The sequence below is a fragment of the Giraffa tippelskirchi genome, chromosome 1 (assembly GCF_054371585.1).
Source record: "Giraffa tippelskirchi isolate mGirTip1 chromosome 1, T2T-mGirTip1v1.2.pri, whole genome shotgun sequence".
NCBI classification, from domain to species: domain Eukaryota; kingdom Metazoa; phylum Chordata; class Mammalia; order Artiodactyla; family Giraffidae; genus Giraffa; species Giraffa tippelskirchi.
The window spans coordinates 97403081-97423555 of record NC_137275.1 but is presented as its reverse complement, the minus strand read 5'-3'; the positions used below and the strand labels follow the sequence as shown (position 1 = coordinate 97423555).

The window sequence follows — 20475 nt, the reverse complement described above, 5'->3', positions numbered from 1 at the left end:
CAAAATAGAAAGCCCAGAGATAAATCCACACATCTATGGGCACCTGAACAAACGAGGCAAGAGTACACAATGGAGAAAAGACAGCCTCTTCAATAGGTGGTGCTGGGAAAACTGGACAGCTACATGTAAAAGAATAAAATTAGAACACTTAACATTATACACAAAAATAAACTCAAAATGGATTAAAGACTTAAGTGTAAGTCCAGAAACTATAAAACATTTAGAGGAAAACATGGGCAAAACACTCTGACATAAATCACAACAATATCCTCTTTGACCCACCTCCTAGAGTAATGGAAATAAAACAAAAACAAACAAGTGGGACCTAATTAAACTTAAAAGCTTTTGCACAGCAAATGAAACTATAAACAAGATGAAAAGACAACTCTCAGAATGGGAGAAAATAATAGCAAATGAAACAACTGACAAAGGATTAATTTTCAACATATACAAGCAGCTCATGCAGCAGAATACCAGAAAAACAACCAACCCAATCAAAAAGTGGGCAGAAGACTTAAACAGACATTTTTCCAAAAGAGACAGACAGATGGCCAAGAAACACGTGAAAAGATGCTCAACATTGCTCATTATTGGAGAGATGCAAATCAAAACTACAATGAGGTACTACCTCACACCAGTTAGAATGGCCATTATCAAAAAAATCTACAAACAATAAATGCTGAAGAGGGTGTGGAGAAAAAGGAACCCTCTTGCACTGTTGGTGGGAATGTAAATTGATATAGCCACTATGGAGAACAGTATGGAATTCTTTTAAAAACTGAGAATAAATATAACCCAGTAATCCCACTACTGGGCATATACTCTGAGAAAACCATAATTGAAAAAGACACATGTAGCCCTGTGTTCACTGCAGCACCATTTACAATTGCTAGGACACAGACGCAACCTAGATGTCCATCGACAGATGAATGGATAAAGAAGCTGTAGTACATATATACAGTGGACTCCCACTCACCCATTTGAGTCAATTTTAGTGAGATGGATGAACTTAGAGCCTGTTATACAGAGTGAAATAAGTCAGAAAGACAGAATATCATGTATTAACACATATATATGGAATCTAGAAAAATGGTACTGATGAACCCATTTGCAGAGAAGGAATAGACACAGACACAGAGAACAGACTTTGGACACAGTGTGGGAAGAAGAGGGTGGGACAAATTGAGAGAAGTAGCATTGAAACATATATACTACCATATGTAAAATAGATGGCTAATGGGAATTTGCTGTATAGCACAGAGAGCTCAACACAGTACTCTGTGACAACTTAGAGGGGTGAGATGGAGTGGGGAGTGGGGGGAAGGTTCAAGAGGGAGGGGACATACATATACTCATGGCTGATTCATGTTGTTGTGTGGCAGAGGCCAATACAATATTGTAAAGCAATTATCCTCCAATTAAAAATAACAAGCCACGGGAATGTAATATACAGCATGGTGTCCATAGTTAATAAAACAGAACTGCATATCTGAAAGTTGCTAAAAGAATAGTTTAAAAGTTCTCATTATGAGGAAAAAAAAATTGTAACTACGTATGATGATGGATGTTAAATAGATATTATGGTGATCATTTTGTAATACATACAAATATCAAATGGCCTTGTTATCTGACACTAATATAATTATTCATATCGATTATACTTCATATAAATAATTTTGAATCATGTGTATATAGGACACAATGAAGTAAACTGAGAAATTAAAAATGCTCCTCCTTCTATATCCTATAAGCATTTTCTCCAATTGGTGTGATCTTGTTTGACTCTTCACGTTAGGTTTGCTTTGAGAAGTCATTTTCCAAAATTCACCAGTCCAGTAATAAAATGTACTACTTAAAAAAAAATAGGAATGATTTGGCTAGTTCTGTATTTTAGAGAGATCACTCTGGTAGCAATGTGCAGCATATATGGAAGTGGGTCAAGATTAGAGATGTGGATTCTGGGGTAGGCAAAATAATAACCATCTAAAGATGCCCATGTCCTAATCCCTAGGACCTGGGAATAGGTTATCTTATATGGCAAAAAAAGAGATAGATGTGAGTAAATTAAGGATCTTGAGATGGGGAGATAACCCTGAATTACCTGGGTGGACCTAGGATAGTCACAAGAGTCCTTATAAAGGGAAAAATGGAGGCAGAAAAATTAACTAAGATGTGATTACAGAACCAGCTATCAGAGAGAAGGAGAGATTTGAAGACACTCTACTTCTGGCTTTGAAAATGGGGGAAGGTATATAAGGCAAGGAACACAAGTGGTCTTTAAGAGCTGAGAAAGGCAAGCAAGCAGATACTGTCAGAAAGCCTCAGAAGGCACACACTGATTTTAGCCCAAGGAGAATTCTGACTCTTATAATTGTAAGAAAATAAATACGAGCTTCTTTAAGCCACTAAGTTTGTGGGAATTTCTTTCAGATGCAGTAGGAAATTCATACAACTAGGAATTTAAGGCAGTTACCCCAGGTGAATGATGGAAACTCCTGAGCCCTGATGAAAACATTACATATGGAGGAAAAAACGATGAATTAACTGGATATTTATTATTTGCAACCATAGAAAATTACCCCCTTCATGAATCACAGCCTTGCCATAGCAAAGGGGCTTGCATAACTCAATGAAGCTACGAGCCATGCTATGCAAGGCCACCCAAGATGGATGGGTCATAGTGAAGAGTTCTAACAAAACGTGATCCCCTAGAGGAGGGAATGGCAAACCACTCCAGTGTTCTTGCAGTGAGAACTCCATGAGCAGTATGAAAGGGCAAAAAGATACAACGCTGGAAGATGAGCCCCCCTGGTCAGAAGGTGGCCAATATGCTACTGGAGAAGAGCAGAGAGCAATTGCAAATAGTTCCAGAAAGAATGAAGTGGCTGGGTCAAAGCAGAAACAACTGTATTGTGGATGTGTCTGGTGGGGAAAGTAAAGTCTGATGCTGTAAAGAACAGTACTGCATAGGAACCTGGAAAGTTAGGTCCATGAATCAAGGTAAATTGGACATGGTCAATTAGGAGATAACAAGAATGAACACTGACATCTTAAGAGCTGGTGAACTAAAATGTACGGGAAAGGGCAAATTAAATTCAGATGACTATTATATCTACTACTGTGGGCAAGAATCCCTTATAAGAAATGGAGTAGCTCTCATAGTCAACAAGAGAGTCTAAAATGCAGTACTTGTGTGCAATCTGAAAAATGACAAGAAGATCTTGTTTCATTTCCAAGGCAAACCATTCAACATCACAGTAATTCAACTCTATGCCCCAACCACTGATGCTGAAGTTGACCAGTTCTATGAAGACCTACAACACCTTCCAGAATTAAACCCAAAAAGATGTCCTTTTCATCATATGAGGTTTGGGGGGGGGGAGTAGGAAGTCAAGAGATACCTGGACCAACAGCAAGTTTGGCCCTGGAGTACAAAATGAAGGAGGGAAAAGGCTAAGAGTTTTGTCAAGAATACACACTGGTCATAGCAAGCACCCTTTTCCAACAACAAGAGACATCTCTACACATGGACATCACCAAATGGTCAGTAGCTAAATGAGACTGATTATATTCTTTGCAACCAAAGATGAAGAAGCTCTATACAGTCAACAAAAATGGGACCTGGAACTGATTGTGGCTCAGATCAAATTCCTTATTAAAAAATACAGGCTTAAATTGAAGAAAGTAGGGAAAACCACTAGGTCATTCAAGTATGACTTAAATCCCTTATGACTATACAATGGAGGTAACAAATAGAGTTAAGGGATAAGATCTGGTAGACAGAGTGTCTGAAGAACTATGGATGGAGATTCACAACACTGTATAGGAAACAGTGACCAAAACCATCCTCAAGAAAAAGAAATGCAAGCAGGCAAAGTGGTTGCCTGAGGAAGCTTTACAAATAGCTGAGAAGAGAAGAGAAGTGAAAGGCAAAAGAGAAAAGGAAAGATACACTCAACTGAAAGCAGAGTTCCAGAGAATAGTAATAGTCATGTAGGGATGTGAGAATTGGACCATAAAGGTGGCTGAGTGCTAAAGAATTGATGCTTTCTAATTCTGGAGCTGGAGAAGGCTCTTGAGAGTCCCTTGGACAGCAAGGAGATCAAACCAGTCAATCCTAAAGGAAATCAACCCTGATAAAGGACAGAAATGGTAAGGAACTAACAGAAGCAGAAGAGATTAAGAAGATGTGGCAAGAATGCACAGAAGAGCTATACAAAAAAGGTCTCAATGACCTAGATAATTACAAAGGTGTGGTAACTCACCTAGAGCTTGACATCCTGGAGTGTGAAGTCAAGTAGGCCTTAGGAAGCATTACTATGAACAAAGCTAATGGAGGTGGTGGAATTCCAGCTGAGCCATTTCAAAACCTAAAAGATGATGCTGTTAAAGTGCTGCTGTCAACATACCAGCAAATTTGGAAAATTCAGCAGTGGTCCCAGGACTGGAAAGGTTAGTTTTCATTCCAATCACAAAGAAGGGCAATGTGAAAGAATGTTCAGACTATCACACAATTGTACTCATTTCACATGCTAGCAGAGTGATGCTCAAAATCTTCAATATAGGCTTCAGCAGTATGTGAACTGAGAACTTCTAGATATATAAGCTGGGTTTCGAAAAAGCAGAGGAACCAGATGAAATTGCTAATATTCGTTGTATCATAGAGCTGCTGCTGCTGCTGCTAAGTCGCTTGAGTCGTGTCCAACTCTGCGACCCCATAGACAGCAGCCCACCAGGCTCCGCCGTTCCTGGGATTCTCCAGGCAAGAACACTGAAGTGAGTTACCATTTCCTTCTCCAGTGCATGAAAGGGAAAAGTGGAAGTGAAGTCGCTCAGTCATGTCCGACTCTTAGTGACCCCATGGACTGTAGCCTACCAGGCTCCTCTGTCCGTGGGATTTTCCAGGCAAGAGTACTGGAGTGGGGTGCCATTGCCTTCTCCGGTATCACAGAGAAAGCAAGGGAATTTCAGAAAAACACCTATTTCTGCTTCATTGAATGTGCTAAAGCCTTTGACTATGTGGACTGCAACAAACTGTAGAAAATTCTTCAATAGACTGGAATATCAGACCACCTTTCCTGCCATCTGAGAAACCTGTATGTGGGTCATGAAGCAACAATTAGAATTGGACATGGAACAACTGACTGGTTCAAAATTGGAAAGGAGTATGTCAGGCTGTATACTGTCACCCTGCTTATTTAACCTCTATGCAGAGTATAACATGCAATATGCTGGGCTGGATGAATCACAAACTGGAATCAAGATTGCCAGGAGAAATATCAACAACCTCAGAAATGTAGATGATACTATCCTAATGGCAGAAAGTGAAGAGGAACTAAAAATCCTTTTGATGAGGGTGATAGAAGAGAGTGAAAAACCTGGCTTGAAACTCAACATTCAAAAAAATGAAGATAATAGCATCTTGTCCTAGCATATCATGGAAAATAGAAAGGGAAAAAATTGAAGTAGTGACAGATTTTTATTTTCTTGGGCTCCAAAATCACTGCAGACTGTAACTGCAGCCATGAAATTAAAAGATGCTTGCTCCTTGGAAGGAAAGCTATGACACACCTAGACAGCATATTAAAAAGCAGAGACATCACTTTGCCAACAAAGATCCATATAGTCAAAGCTATGGTTTTTACAGTAGTCATGTATGGATGTGAGCGTTGGAACATTAAGAAGGCTAAGCACCATAGAACTGATGTTTTTGACTACAGTGCTGGAGAAGACTCTTGAGAGTCCCCTGGACAGCAAGGAGATTAAACCAGTCAGTCCTAAAGGAAATCAACCCTTAACATTCATTAGATGGACTGATGCTGAAGCTACAATACTTTGGCCATCTGATGCAAAGAGTCCACTCACTAGAAAAGACCCTGATGCTGGGGAAGATTGAAGGCAGGAGGAGAAGGGGACAACAGAGGATGAGATGGTTGGATGGCATCATCAACTCAGTGGACATGAATGTGAACTAACTCCAGCTGATAGTGGAGGACAGGGGAGCCTGGACTATTACAGTCTACAAGGTCACAAAGAGTTGGACACAAGTTAGTGACTGAATAGTAACAGTAAATTACCAGAATGTATCCAGATCAGAAAGAAATTTGCCCTAAAAAGGGGAATGTGGTAGATGAGCATCTTACCACTACAAATTGTTCTCCTTCCTAAGTACAATGCTGTCAACTGGAAAGCAGCTGCCTGACCCTGATGAGGGATTACACATCCCATCCCCCACTTCACGGGCAGGGGGTGGTCATGTGACTACTCCTTGTCAGTAGAATGTGAACAGAAACACTGTGTGTCACTTCCAAGACCAAAGACATGAAAATGCAGGTGTGCACTCTGTACTCGTCCCGCCCTCTGCTGAGTGAGAATTCTGAGGCTCTGGGTGGCAGGAGAGCAGCAAGCACAGGGCCACAGTATGTGTGCTCAGTTGCTTTGGTCCTGTTCGCCTCTTTGCAATGTTATGGACGGTAGCCCATCAAGCTCTTCTGTCCACAAGATTCTCCAGGCAAGAATACTGAGTGGGTTGCCATTTCCTTCTCCAGAGGATCTTCCCGACCCATCGATCAAACCCACATCTCCTGCAACTCCTGCATTGGCAGGTGGATTGCTTATCACTGAGCCACCTGGGAAGCCCCAAAGTATGAATGGAGGTCCTCAACTCTCCACATGAAAGGTCACTTGCTGACACGAAACACCCACACAGGCCTGTGTGAGGAGCAGGAAATACACTTGTGTTTTCCAAATCACTTATTTTGAGACATTTATTTTCACCCTAAAAATTGGTACTGCAACTAGAGTGCTCTTCTAACAGAATCCTACAATAAATGCCATCATTCAGGGGATGGCAGAAATTGATGGAGGAAATTGGAAAGATGGAGAGCTATTTATGCAATGGAAACTGATTTGAAAAGAAACTTGGCTGCCAATAACTAAGTACCTGCCAAACTTGCAGCTCTAAATTAGAATGTTGTGTTAGCTCATTACTGGCTGTTTTTAGCACGCTGTTGGAAGAAAGACGGACTCAAGTAAGAATTGACCAGTTTGCAAGCAAACATGAAAGGAAATATAGAGAATGCAGCTATCCGGGTTTTCTCACAATTGTAAAGTCTGCCTAATTCTAGAACTCAAACACTAATAGGTAACTGAAAAGGTTTTGAACAGTAGAGGTTCTTTATGTTTTCAGTTAAACAACATGAGTTCGTCCTGGAACAAAAATCAGAATAAAGGACATTTCCTTTCTACCTAAGCCTATTAAGATAGATTTAAGATAGTCATCATTAAGTTAAGAGAAAGATGTTGGGTAAGAAACCTAAGAAATAAAGCAGACCTGAGAATGAGGTCTGGGATAAACATTTAGGTGTAAGTCCTCATCTATGAAACTGCCTGGAATAGGAAGCTACTTTAAGTTATGGAGGGAGGAAGTTATACTCTCAAAGAACCCAGAATGCTGAATTAAAATGTTGTTTATGGTACAGCCACTATAGAGAATAGTACATAGTTTCCTTAAAAAACTATAAGTAGACCTACCATATGATCCAGTAATCCCACTCCTGGGCATATAACAAGATAAAATCAGAATCTGAAAAGATGCATGCACCCCAATGTTCACAGGAGCATGATTCCTAGTAGCCAAGACATGGAAGCAGCCTAAATGTCCTTTGATAGAGGAATGGATAAAGGTGTGGTACATATACAATGGACTATTACTCACGCATAAAAAAGAATGAAATAATGTCATTTGTAGACCTAGAGATTATCATTCCAGTGAAGTCAGACAGAGAAAAACAAGTATCACTAGATATTACTTACATGTAGAATCTAAAAAAAAAAAAAAAGATACAAATGAACTTATTTACAAAACATTCATAGACTTAGAAAACAAACTTAAGGTTATCAAAAGGGAAAGGTACAGGGGAGGGATAAATTAGGAGGTTGGGATTAACATATACACACTACTATATATAAAATAGATAATTAGCAAAGACCTACCGTATAACACAGGGAACTCTACTCAAAACTCTGTAATAACCCATAGGGGAAAGGATCTGAAAAAGAGTAGATACACTAAGTTCCCCACATATGAATCTTCAAGTTGCAAACTTTCAAAGACACAAAAGTGCATTCACAAAGTCCAATCACTTAAGTTAGTTCACGTTTCTGGCATTATCTGTAGAAGTTTGGTACTTAGGCAAATTTTGTTGGACTTACGAACAAACTGGGCTTACAAACACACTCTTGGAGTGGAACTCATTTGTATATAGGTTATGTATACATATAGCTGAATCACTATGTATACATCTGAAACTATCATTATGTAAATCAACTATACTCCAATATAAAATAAAAATAAATAATAGTTCAGTGCCCATGAAAAAAAAATCCTGTTGAATCTTCAAGCATTATCCTCAAACCCCCAAATTTACACAAACAGAAAGTTGAACAGAGGCAAAGGACATTTTCCAACATTCACTCCATCATGGCTATTTCCACCAGTAGAATCGCTACCAGAGAGTTGGTTCCATATTCAATCAAGAGACACTTCCCCCACCTACCACCCACCCCCTGGCCAGCACAGAGGGACTTCACAATGTCACAAACTCAGCATGATTTCAACTTTGCCAGGGAGCAGGGACTGCTGTGTGACTCCCGTTTTTTCTCTGAATTGTTGAATGCCCCAATGTTTTTAGGTCTGTTAAAACAAAACTAAAAATTTTTAGACCTTATTGCAGTAAAAGAGATCATCACTGGCGCCATCCTGCCACTCCGGAGTTTGGCTGCAGTCACGGAGCACCTGGCCGCAGGGCAAGCACTGGGGCTGGGTGGCCGGGAGCACACGAGCTGGGCGTTGAGGACTTTACACTGGTCCATTGCACTCTCAGCTGGGAAACTTACGTGTGTGTGAGGCCAGAGCTCTGCATGGGGCCAAGAAAGGCCAGGCGACCCCAACTTATGTGTGGGCTAGATGAGAAGCCCAGATGAACTTAAGGACGCTAGCATGGGATTCTTAGTTTTTCAAGATCTATACACTCCAAACCCTTAATCACCCCAGCTCCAGTGTCTGGGCTTTCCCTGGATTTGTAAGGACTTAATTCCGATGATGGACAAGCAAAGGACTTAACTACTTGCTTCGGTATCATTTAATACTGACTGAAATGTGAATCAGATGGTATTACAGCCATGGAAGAAAATTCAAGTTTATGGAAGAACCTAGTGGATGAACACCCAGTCTTGCACCAGTATTTTATTTGTACTCCCTCTTCCAGCCTCTGGGCACCTCTTTGCCCGACTTCAGAACTATTGCTATGAGCTCAGAAGTGGTTACTCTGGAAAAGGAGCACTGTCATGCCATGCACGGGAAAACTTCCATTGACAAACTCTCCCTGCTTGTCTCAGGAAGTTCCTGGACTCTCCTGAATGGGACTACGGAAACCCACAGAGGAAGGCACTTTTCAGGTAACCCTCACAGCAGAAACCTATGGTTGATATGTGTCCTGGAGGAGAAAGGAATTATACTTGCTCTTGGCTCAGCATCGTTATATCTCCCACCTGTTTTTGGTTTTATTTGGCAGTGACATTGCAGATAAACTCCATTTCTTGAATGACAGGATATATACATGGAAAAACATACCATATGATATTTGGTTACCCAACTTCCTTCAAATGTCAAGTCCAGAAATGTCCAAGTCGTCCCAGACAGAACATTTTCAGAATTCCAGACGAGACTGTGACAAATGACATCAAAGTCTCAAGCTTTATAATGATAAAAGACTCTCTTCATCATTCCCCAAATGAAACAGCAAAATACAGCAAATTGAGCTCACTAATATTTTTATAAATCCAACTCAGAGGGAAGATGCCATTGCCCGCTGTTTTACTCATCTTAACTTGTGCATTGTGAATAAATTTTACAATTTATTTTCTGTTAAAAAAAAAGATGATCACCTTGATGGAGGTTTGGAGTGTCTCAGCAGGGAGAAGTCAGAAGTGGGATACTGGTAGCTTTCTGAGTTTGGGATCAATTGGTTTAGGGCAGGTCATTCAAGGTGAAGAAGTACTTGAGACAAGGCAAAGTAGGTGCTAGATCAGTCTAGGAGAGGTATATGTAAGTGAAAGGGAAGATCTTGAAGCAAATCCTTGATATGTAAGAGCTATTTACCCAGGTGAGAAGACCATTGTATCTTACCAAAAAATCTGTGGGAATTTCCTAAAGCAAACCATAAAATTACTTCTTGATTTATACCCATGTCTTTCCAGGTCAGAGTTTTCCCGGAACAGACAACCAAATCGTGGATCACAATATTTAGTTAAGTGCCATTGACACAAGGTCTCAGTTCTCACTATTCTAGCTAACCAGTCCCCACTCTACCATGATATGGGCACCAGGGAGTGGCTTTTAATGGCAATGTTGCCAAACCAACAGGAACAACGCCCAAACTTGTGAAGAAGACATTTCTCATCTAGAGATCTAAGATTCGGGGGATGCATTGATTGAAAATTCCCTGGGGAGGAAGTAGGGATATTCTGTGTTTAGAAAGAAGTTCGAATGTGGATACTGGCTGCCCAGATGGGTGGAACAAATAGGAAACACTTAACTGATCATCACAAATTTTGGGCTTCTCTTTCATTGCCTAGAATCATCACTGTGAAGCAGCTGCCCAGCGGGAGACCACATTTCCCATGTTCCTGCGAGGTTAGGTGGAGCCTTGTGACTGGTCCCAGGAATGTGACTGCAATGAGACTAGAGGTGAGGCAGCTTATTTTCAAACTGAAAATCTGTGAAACAGATGTGCATTCTCCATTTTCTCTTTCTCCATCTGGCACTGAAGGAAAAGTATTTTCGAACTCTAGGGAAAGGCCAAGCCACAAGGGGAAGATGCCTAAATGTCTGAATCTACATCTGAAAAGCTGCCCACAGACCAGAGGTTCTCACTGTGCTTTGTTAGGCAAGGTAGATACAAGCTTCTCTTGGGTTAAGCTAAGCATATTTACAATGGTGGTGGCGGTTTAGTCACTAAGTCGTGTCCGACTCTTGCAACCCCATGGACTGTAGCCTGCCAGGCTCCTCTGTCCATGAGATTCCCCAGCCAAGAATACTGGAGTGGGTTGCCGTTTCCTTCTCCAAGATTTATAATAGTAGGTAGTATTGTTCTAACTAATGCATGGGGCTTATTATAAAAGATGGAAAATATATATCAATAGCAACATTTGATACATTCATTTCAAAAGCAGCACAAGCACATATGTATGGAATAATCATGCCATTGTTGTAACAACCACCATCTATACAAATAGCAGAAACATGGAAGAATATTGATTAAAATATTAATAAACATGTCTGAATACTGGTATTACTGATAATTCCTGTCATAGTTAATGCTTTTCTGAATTTTCCAAATGCTCTATAATATTTTTGACATAAGGAAAAGGCACTTTTTTTTTTTTAGATTTTTTTCTATTAATAACTGCTACTGCTGCTAAGTCGCTTCAGTCATGTCCGACTCTGTGCGACCCCACAGACGGCAGCCTGCCAGGCTCCGCTGTCCCTGGGATTCTCCAGGCAAGAACTAGATGTGAGTACCTCTAAGACATAAACCATTACTACTATGTCCTGGCACATAGTAGGTTCTCAACAAAAATCTACTTAATAACAGTTAATAATGAAGCTCTCATACAGTAGCTTTTAGTTTTCCAGGGGTTGGTGATAGACGTGGAGGGTTACACACGTGCTTTTTCAGAGTTGTGCTTGACGATGTTCTTTTTTCAATAAAAAGCAACTTCATGAGTAAGTCATTTTTTTAAATAAGAGTGATTGGAAAGTAATACCAAAATGAACTTTACTCAGGCACAGTTTTAAAAGTGTAAGGCTGAAACAACAGCTTTCCAGACATGCCTGACCTAATACTGCTGTGACTCACAATTAAGAACCCTCACCGGCGTAAGCAATTGGTTCCTGAAACCGCCCAGGATCAGAGTGGAGCTGCTGGTCGTGTTGTTTTCTCCCCAGGGGAATGGTGAAGCGCCATCCAGTTCTGACTCCCTCTGAAAACATGCCTTCCATCACCATAGCAGCAAGACTGATCATCTCATTCTGATTAAAGAGGTCTCTGCTCTCAATTCCGGGAGGGTAAAATCAGTACTTCCAGACAAGAGATGAGTCACTGTTTTTGGACTCATTAACATGGTATAGCCCTTATGTCTGCTAACAACCAGGTATTAAAAAAAAAAAAGAATTCAGTTAAACATAGGAGTAAAATGGGGCAGCCAGGCAGTGAGAATTACGGCAAATAATTCCAAATCTCAACTTTGCATTGCGTGAAGGAAAGGTCAACTAAAACACAAGACAAAACCCACAACTCTAGAAAGTCACATTAACCCTTTAAACATACAATCCAAGCTCTTTAAAGAGGCAGAGCCACCTGGTTGTTAGAAGAAAATGTTGATTTAAAAATATACTTACCTCTGAAGGACAAAGTTGTTAACATGAAGGGCTCCCAGTTGAATATGCCTCTTCAGAAGGGATTTGGAGTTAGAAGAGAGACTGTGTCTTGCTGCTGCTGAAATGGAGGGTTGAGTGGACAGGAAATGGGAAGCCCAGTAACAGCTTTGTGTGGAGAGGAGTCAGTTAGGAACATTCAGAAGCAACCTTGTGGCTTTTGGAACAGTAGGTATGTTGTTAAATAAAAGAAGATACATGAAAGAGACAAAGCTAGACCGTATGAAAATGCAACTGTTCAGCTCAAATTTGACTAAATAAGGATATGTGATCAGATTTTCCCAGGGTTAAATACAGAGACACAGCATAGAAAATACAGAGTTCAAACTAGCAATTTTTTCCACTACCCCACCCCCTATAAAAATGTACAGACAACCTTCAGCACAAGTAGTTAATTGAAGCCCCATTTTTTTTCTTGCAAAGATGACACTCTAAAATTTTATAATCTCTAATACAGCAACTGTGCCAATATTATTGTATGGAAGCCCTTCCTGATGATACTGGTTCCAAAGACACTGTCTTGTGGACTGAGACGGCAGCAGCAATTCTCTTCATTAGGATGAAAGGAGAGGCTAATAACTTGTCAACAGAAGTTATGAAGAGCTAGGAGTATCTTTAAAGAGCCCTTGTGAACACGATCTCATTCTTAAAAACATTATAAAATAGAACTATTTGGTAAAAGGACAGAAAAGCTAAGGCAAAGAGATTCCATCCAAGATGGCACTGAGAGCTGTCCTATACATGTGTGAGTGGAGAGCAACTTAGAGGGTCCCCTAAGGTCGAAGACACACTGTGAATGGACAACAGTAAGTTCTCAGTTGCTTTGACAAAAGTTATCTCAATGTCTCAAAACAAAGCACTGGAAGAAATCCAATAAATACAATAGATTCAGGCTCCAGAGACCTCTAACAAAATGTGGTTACTGAGGAGATAATACCGAAATTTGAACTGTAAACTAAACAAGTGCAGGAATAAAGAGCCAGTGACTATATTTAGTCTGAAATGTACTAGTCAATTGAATTTCACATTTCCTAAAGCAGCCTGACTTTGCTTGAGTTGAACAGATATACAATTTCCCACAGAAAAGAGCACAGCAGTTAAAAATAAGACTGCATATTAACAAGACGGGATTGATGGCAAAATGCTTGTAGAGATGATAAAATCTGTGGTATCTCAGATCTACTAACAGCCCATTGTCCATGTTAAGGGCTACTGGCAACCTTTTACTTCATTTCCTGGGGTATCTACCTTGTCTAGGAAATTCAGATAGCCAGTTGCTTACCTGAATTATTTAGGTAAGCATTTAACTTATGTTTATTTACCTTATATACAGAGTACATCATGCGAAATGCCAGGCTGGATGAAGCACAAGCTGGAATCGAGACTGCCAGGAGAAATATCAATAACCTCAGATATGCAGATGACACCACCCTTACAGTAGAAAGCGAAGAAGAACTAAACAGCCTCTTGATGAAAATGAAAGAGGAGATTGAAAAAGCTGTCTTGAAACTCAACATTCAAAAAATGAAGATCATGGCATCTGGTCCCACCACTTCATGGCAAATAGATGAGGAAACAATGGAAACAATGACAGACTTTATTTTATCGGGCTCCAAAACCACTGCAGATGGTGACTGCAGCCATGAAATCAAAAGATGCTTTCTCCTTGGAAGAAAAGCTATGACCAACCTAGACAGCATATTAAAAAGCAGAGATATTACTTTGTCATGAGCAGATGTGAGAGCTGGACTATAAAAAAAATTGAGCAACAAAGAATTGATGCTTTTGAACTGAGGTGTTGGAGAACTCTTGAGAGTCCCTTGGACTGCAAAGAGATCAAACTAGTCAATCCTGTAGGAAATCAGTCCTGAATATTCATTGGAAGGACAGATGCTGAAGCTGAAACTCCAATACTTTGGCCACCTGATGCAAAGAGCTGACTTATTGGAAAAGACCCTGATGCTGGGAAAGATTGAAGGCAGGAGGAGAAGGGAACAACAGAGGATGAGATTGCTGGATGGCATCACCAACTCGATGGACACGAGTTTGAGCAAGCTGTGGGAGTTGGTGATGGACAGGGAAGCCTGGTGTGCTGCAGTCCATGGGGTCGCAAAGAGGCAGACACCACTGAGCGACTGAACTGAACTGCTTATCAGCGTTCCTCTCTCCCTCACCCACCTTACATAAGAACTTCAGAGAATAGATGTTCCAACTAAATCAAGGATATGGAATTTGTTTCATAGATAAGAGCATGTTTACAAATGCAGGAAGAAATCCCTTTTCATCCATGAGATATATTCAATATCAGATTAACAGTTAGTTGCCTAAAATCTTCATTTTGTTTCTTAACAAACTGAATTGGAAGCCCTATGTGAAGCAGTACAAGACTCTAAGACAAGCTCAGATAATCTTTGCATTTTTCTCTTCTGGTAAATATCTAGTTAGCACAGTCTGGATCAATAGAACTAAGATTAGGAAGTTTGAGGAGTCAAGTAGTATTGAATTTGTGAAGGAGTGTTCCATAGGATCCGCAAATGTTTAACCAAGTCAGTCCATTATCAGATTTATCTTTTGAATTTTCCAGGGTCTGTTTTTGCCTTCTTTTTTTGATTTTCACTTTTAGTCACATTGCCATTAGATATATAAGGATCTCTTCATCTGAAATCTCTCATCTACTTTTACCTAAGGATTATAAAATGGCACTGTTCGGAATATCTCAGTTTTATGATTTGAAAGCAATCCTGGAATCAATGGACCGGAGACAGGAAGGACTCATGATCTTCATCATCAAGTGATCACTGTCATTATTTCTCGATAACATCCCCATCCAGAATGTGCCAGGTCAGGCTTCCAAGAAAATGACAATGAGATGGAGCTGGAGCACAAGATATTTATTAGGAACCAACAGCTGTGAAGGAAAGGAGAGGACGTAGATTTGGGGATAGGAAGAAGTCAAACTACAATGGACTGCCAGCAGACCTTGGCCAACCAGACTAGAAATTCTTGAGCAAACGTGGCCTGTCAAGAGTGTCACACATTGAACTGAAACGCCTGGTCTTCATATTCCTTCTCTGGACAGTTGTTCTATGTAGGCTACCCTGGGAAGGGGATGGACTTAAGTGAGGAGTTTCTTTGCCAATGAGGCAGACTTTGAAGGAGCTGACAGATTATCAGGTTGTCTGGTAATCACACTTTCCACAAACTGAGTGGCAAATTTTTCTTCAAAAGGCATCTGGACAGTGCTTCTTCATATTTATCAAAGGAAAATTTTGAATTTCCTCTTAAAAATGGTCATGACTCATATGTCCACACAAATATTCATAATGCCCATCAACTAATGAGTGGATAAATACAATGTAGTGTATCCATCCAAAGGAATATCACTTGGCAATGAAAAGGAGTTAAGTGCTGATGGATGCTACAACATGGAACCTTGAAAACACAATGCTAAGTGAAAGAAGCCAGTCACAAAAGACCACAGCAGAGTGGTAAGAACAAGATGGCAGAGTAGAAGGACGTGTGCTCATTTTCTCCTGCGAGAACACCAAAATCACAACTAGCTGCTGAACAACTATCAACAGGAGAATGTTAGAATCCACCAAAGAAGATACCCCATGTCCAAGAGCAAAGGAGAAGCCACAGCAAGACGGTAGGAGGGGCACAACCACATTTAAAATCAAACTTCATACCCACCAGAGGACGAGATGGTTGAATGGCAATACTGATTCAAAGGACATGAGTTTGAGCAAACTCTAAGAAATAGTGAAAGACATTGAAGCCTGGCATGCTGCAGTCCATGGGGTCTCAAACAACTGTACACAACTGAGCAGTTAAACAACAACAAAATACCCACCAGAGACGGTTGTAGGGCACAAACAAAATCTTGTGCACACAAAGACCCAGGGAAAGGAGAAACTACCCATCCAAAAAGACTGAGCCAGATCTGCCTGTGAATGTTTGAGGGTCTTCTGTGGAGGCACAGGTCAGCAGTGGGCTGCCACGGCGACAGGGACTCTGGCAGGAGGAGTCCTGGGAGATGCAGCATGTGGCATATGTCCTCTTGAAGAAGGTCACCATTAGCCCCACTATAGAGCTGCCAGGTCCACAAACTGAAAAACAATTATACAAAAGGAGTTCTCACACTGTTGTGAAAGTTCTAGGCCCCTCAACAGACTTTGCAACTTGGGGATTCAGCAAGGGAGTGAGAAACCCAGGGAATCTGACTTTGAAGGTCAGTGGGATTTGATTACAGAACTTCCACAGGACTGGGGAAACAGAGACTCTTGGAGGGCTCAAACAAAATCTTGTGCGTACCAGAACCCAGGACAAAGGAGGGGTGACCCCACAAGAGACTGAGCCAGGCTTGCCTGTGAGCTTTTGGGAGTCTCCAGTGGAGGTGTGGGCTAACAGGGGCCTGCCGAAGGGTCAGGGGCACAGGCAACAGGAGTCCTAGGAAGTGCAGCATGCTGACATAAGTCTTTTGCAGGAGGTAGCCTCAGGCCAAACTACAGGGAGGGAACATAGCCCCACCCACCAGCAGAAAATTGGATTAAAGATTTACTGAGCATGAACTTGCCCACCAGAGCAAGACTCAGTTTTCCCCACAACCAATCCCTCCTATTAGAAAGCCTGCACAAGCCTCTTATCCTCATCCATCAGAGGGCAGATAGAATGAAAACCACAATCACAGCAAACTAACCAATGATCACATGGATCACAGCTTTGTATAACTTAATGAAGCTATGAGCCATGTGATATAGTGCCACCCAAGACAGACAGGTCATGATAGAGAGTTCTGACAAAATGTGCTCCACTGGAGAAGGGAATGGCAAACCACTTCAGCATTCTTGCCTTGAGAACCCCATGAAAAGTCTGAAAAGGCAAAAAATCATGACACTGAAAGATGAACTCCCCAGATTGGTAGATGTCCAACATGCTACTGGAGAAAAGAAAAGAAACAGCTCCAGAAGAAACAAAGAGAGTGAGCCAAAGCAGAAACAAGAGTTGTGGATGTAACTGGTAGTGAAAGTAAAGTCTGATGCTGTTTAGAATAATATTACATAGGAACCTGGAATACAAGGTCCATGAATCAAGGTAAATCAGACATGGTCAAATGGAAGATAGGAAGACCTCTTAGGAAACAGTGAACTCAAATGGATGGGAATGGGCAAATTCAATTCAGATGACCATTATATCTACTACTGTGGGCAAGAATCCCTTAGAAGAAATGAAGTAGCCTTCATAGTCAACAAAGTAGTCTGAAATGCAGTGCTTGGGTGCAATCTCAAAAACGACAGAACAATCTCGGTTCATTTCCAAGGCAAACCATTCAATAGCACAGTAATCCAACTCTATGCCCCAAACACTAACACCAAAGAAACTGAAGTTGAACATTTCTGTGAAGATCTACAACACCTTCTAGAACACCAAAGGAAAAAAAAATTGTCCTTTTCATCATAGGGGACTGGAATGCAAAAGTGGGAAGTCAAGAGACACCTGGAGTAACAAGCAAATTTGGCCTTGGAGTACAAAATACTGCTGGGCAAAGGCTAACAGAGTTTTGCCAAGAGAATGCACTAGTCATAGCAAATACCCTCTTCCAACAACACAAGAGATGACTCCACACAGATATCACCAGATGACCAACACCAAAATCAGATGACCAATACCAAAATAAGACTGATTATATTCTTTGCAGCTGAAGATGGAGAAGCTCTATACAGTCAGCAAAAATAAGACTGGGAGCAGACTGTGCTCAGATCATAAACACCTTATTGCAAAATTCAGACTTAAATTGAAGAAAGTAGGGAAAACACTAGGCCATTCAGATATTACCTAAGTCATATCCCATAACAAAGTGGAAGTGACAGATTCAAGGGATTAGATCTGATAGACAGAGGGCCTGAAAAACTATGGACAGAGGTTTGTAATACTGTACAGGAGGTGGTAACCAAAACCATTCCCAAGAAAAAGAAAGGCAAATGGTTGTCTGAAGAAGCTTTACAAATAGCTGAGAAAAGAAGAGAAGTGAAAGGGAAAGATATGTCCATCTGAATGCAGAGTTCAAGAGAAAAGGAAGGAGAGATAAAGTCTTCTTAAGTGAACAATGTAAAGAAATAGAGGAAAACAATAGAATGAGAAAGACTAGAGATTTCTTCAAAAAAACTGGAGAAACCAAGGGAACATTTTATGCAAAGACAAGCACAACGAAGGAAAGAAATGGCAAGGACCTAATGGAAGCAGAAGAGATTAAGAAGAGATGGGAAGAATACACAGAAGAACTATACAAAAAAGATCTTAATGACCTATATAACCATGATGCTGTGGTCCCTGACCTAGAGCCAGACATCCTGGGGTACAAAGCCAAGTGGCCCTTAGGAAGCGTCACTACAAACAAAGCTAGTGGAGGTGATAGAATTCCAGTTGAGCTATTTCAGTTCCTGAAAGATGATGCTGTGAAAGTGCTGCCCTCAATATGCCAGCAAATTTGGAAAACTCAGCAGTGGCCACAGGACTGGAAAAGGTCAGTTTTCATTCCAGTCCCAAAGAAGGGCAATGCCAAAGAATGCTCAAACTACCACACAATTGGACTCATCTCACACGCTAGCAAAGTAATGCTCAAAATTCTCCAAGCTAGCCTTCAACAGTATGTGAACCAATAATTTCCAGATGTTCAAGCTGGATTTAGAAGAGGCAGCGGAACCAGAGATCACATTGCCAACATCTGATGGATCATAGAAAAAGCAAGGGAATTCCAGAAAAACATCTACTTCTGCTTCACTGACTACACAAAAGTCTTTGACTATGTGGATCACTATAAACTGTGGAAAATTCTGAAAGAGATGGGAATACCAGAGCCCCTGACCTGCCTCCTGAGAAACCTGTGTGCAGGTTAAGAAGCAACATGGAACAACGGACTGGTTCCAAATTGGGAAAGGAGGATGTCAAGGCTGTATATTGTCACCTGATTATTTAACATACGCAGAGTACATCATGTGAAATCCCAGGCTGGATGAATCACAAGCTGGGATCAAGATTGCAGGAGAAATATCAATAACCTCAGATACGCAGATGATACCACCCTTATGGCAGAAAGCGAAGAGGAACTAAAGAGCCTCTTGATGAAGGTGAAAGAAGAGAGTGAAAAAGCTGGCTTACAACTCAACAGTTAAAAAACTAAGATCGTGGTATACGGTCCCATCATGGCAAATAGATGGGGAAAAAATGGAAACAGTGACAGACTTTATTTTTGTGGGCTCCAAAATCACTACGGATGGTGACTGTAGCCAAGAAATTAAAAGATGCTTACTCCTCGGTAGAAAAGCTATGAGAAACCTAGATGACATATTAAAAAGCAGAGACATCATTTTGCTGACAAAGGTCCATCTAGCAAAGCTATGGTTTTTCTAGTAGTCCTGTATGGATGTGAGAGTTGGATCATAAATGCTGAGAGCCTAAGCACTGGTGCTTTCAAACTGTGGTGCTAGAGAAGACTTTTGAGAGTCCCTTGGACAGCAAAGAGATCAAACCAGTCAATCCAAAGGAAATCACTCCTTAATATTCATTGGAATACTGAAGCTGAAGTTCCAATACTTTGGCCACCTGATGCAAAGAGCCAACTCACTGGAAAAGACCCTGATGCTGGGAAAGATTGAAGGCAGGAGGAGAAGGGGGCAACAGAGCATGAGATGGTTGGTCACTGGATATGAGTCTGAGCAAACTACTCTGGGAGACAGTGAAGGACAGGAAAGTCTGGCATGCTGCAGTCCACAGGTTGCAAAGAGTCTGACACAACTGAGCAAATGAACAGTAACAACAACAAAAGATCATACAGGGTATGATTTCTTTTATATAAATATCTGGAATAGGCAAATCTATATAGACGAAAAGCAGATCAGTGGTTGCTTAGGACTTTGGTTGGGGGGGGAGGAAAATGACTGCTAATATATATGAAGTTTCTTTTGAGGATGATAAAA

General features: G+C 40.8%; 2 long non-coding RNA genes and 1 pseudogene across 3 annotated transcripts in view; 2 read left to right on the top strand and 1 right to left on the bottom strand.

The window, feature by feature from the left end:
- LOC145504434 (uncharacterized) overlaps positions 1 to 12047 on the bottom strand; it is a 44554-nt gene extending 32507 nt beyond the window's left edge. The window contains exons 1-2 of the long non-coding RNA XR_014052202.1: positions 11938 to 12047; positions 7996 to 8051 (exon numbers count right to left, since the gene is read on the bottom strand). This is a non-coding gene — a long non-coding RNA (uncharacterized LOC145504434). The remainder of the gene's footprint in view (positions 1 to 7995; positions 8052 to 11937) is intronic.
- Positions 8483 to 9741, top strand: LOC145538791 (popeye domain-containing protein 3 pseudogene; annotated as a pseudogene).
- LOC145504443 (uncharacterized) lies at positions 11969 to 18518 on the top strand. Of its 2 annotated transcripts, none has more exons than XR_014052208.1 (2): positions 11969 to 12187; positions 13833 to 18518. It is a non-coding gene; the product is annotated as an uncharacterized LOC145504443 (long non-coding RNA). The 2 variants fall into 2 exon arrangements; XR_014052207.1 differs by having other exon boundaries at positions 11975 to 12106.
- The last annotated feature ends 1957 nt before the right edge of the window (positions 18519 to 20475 follow it).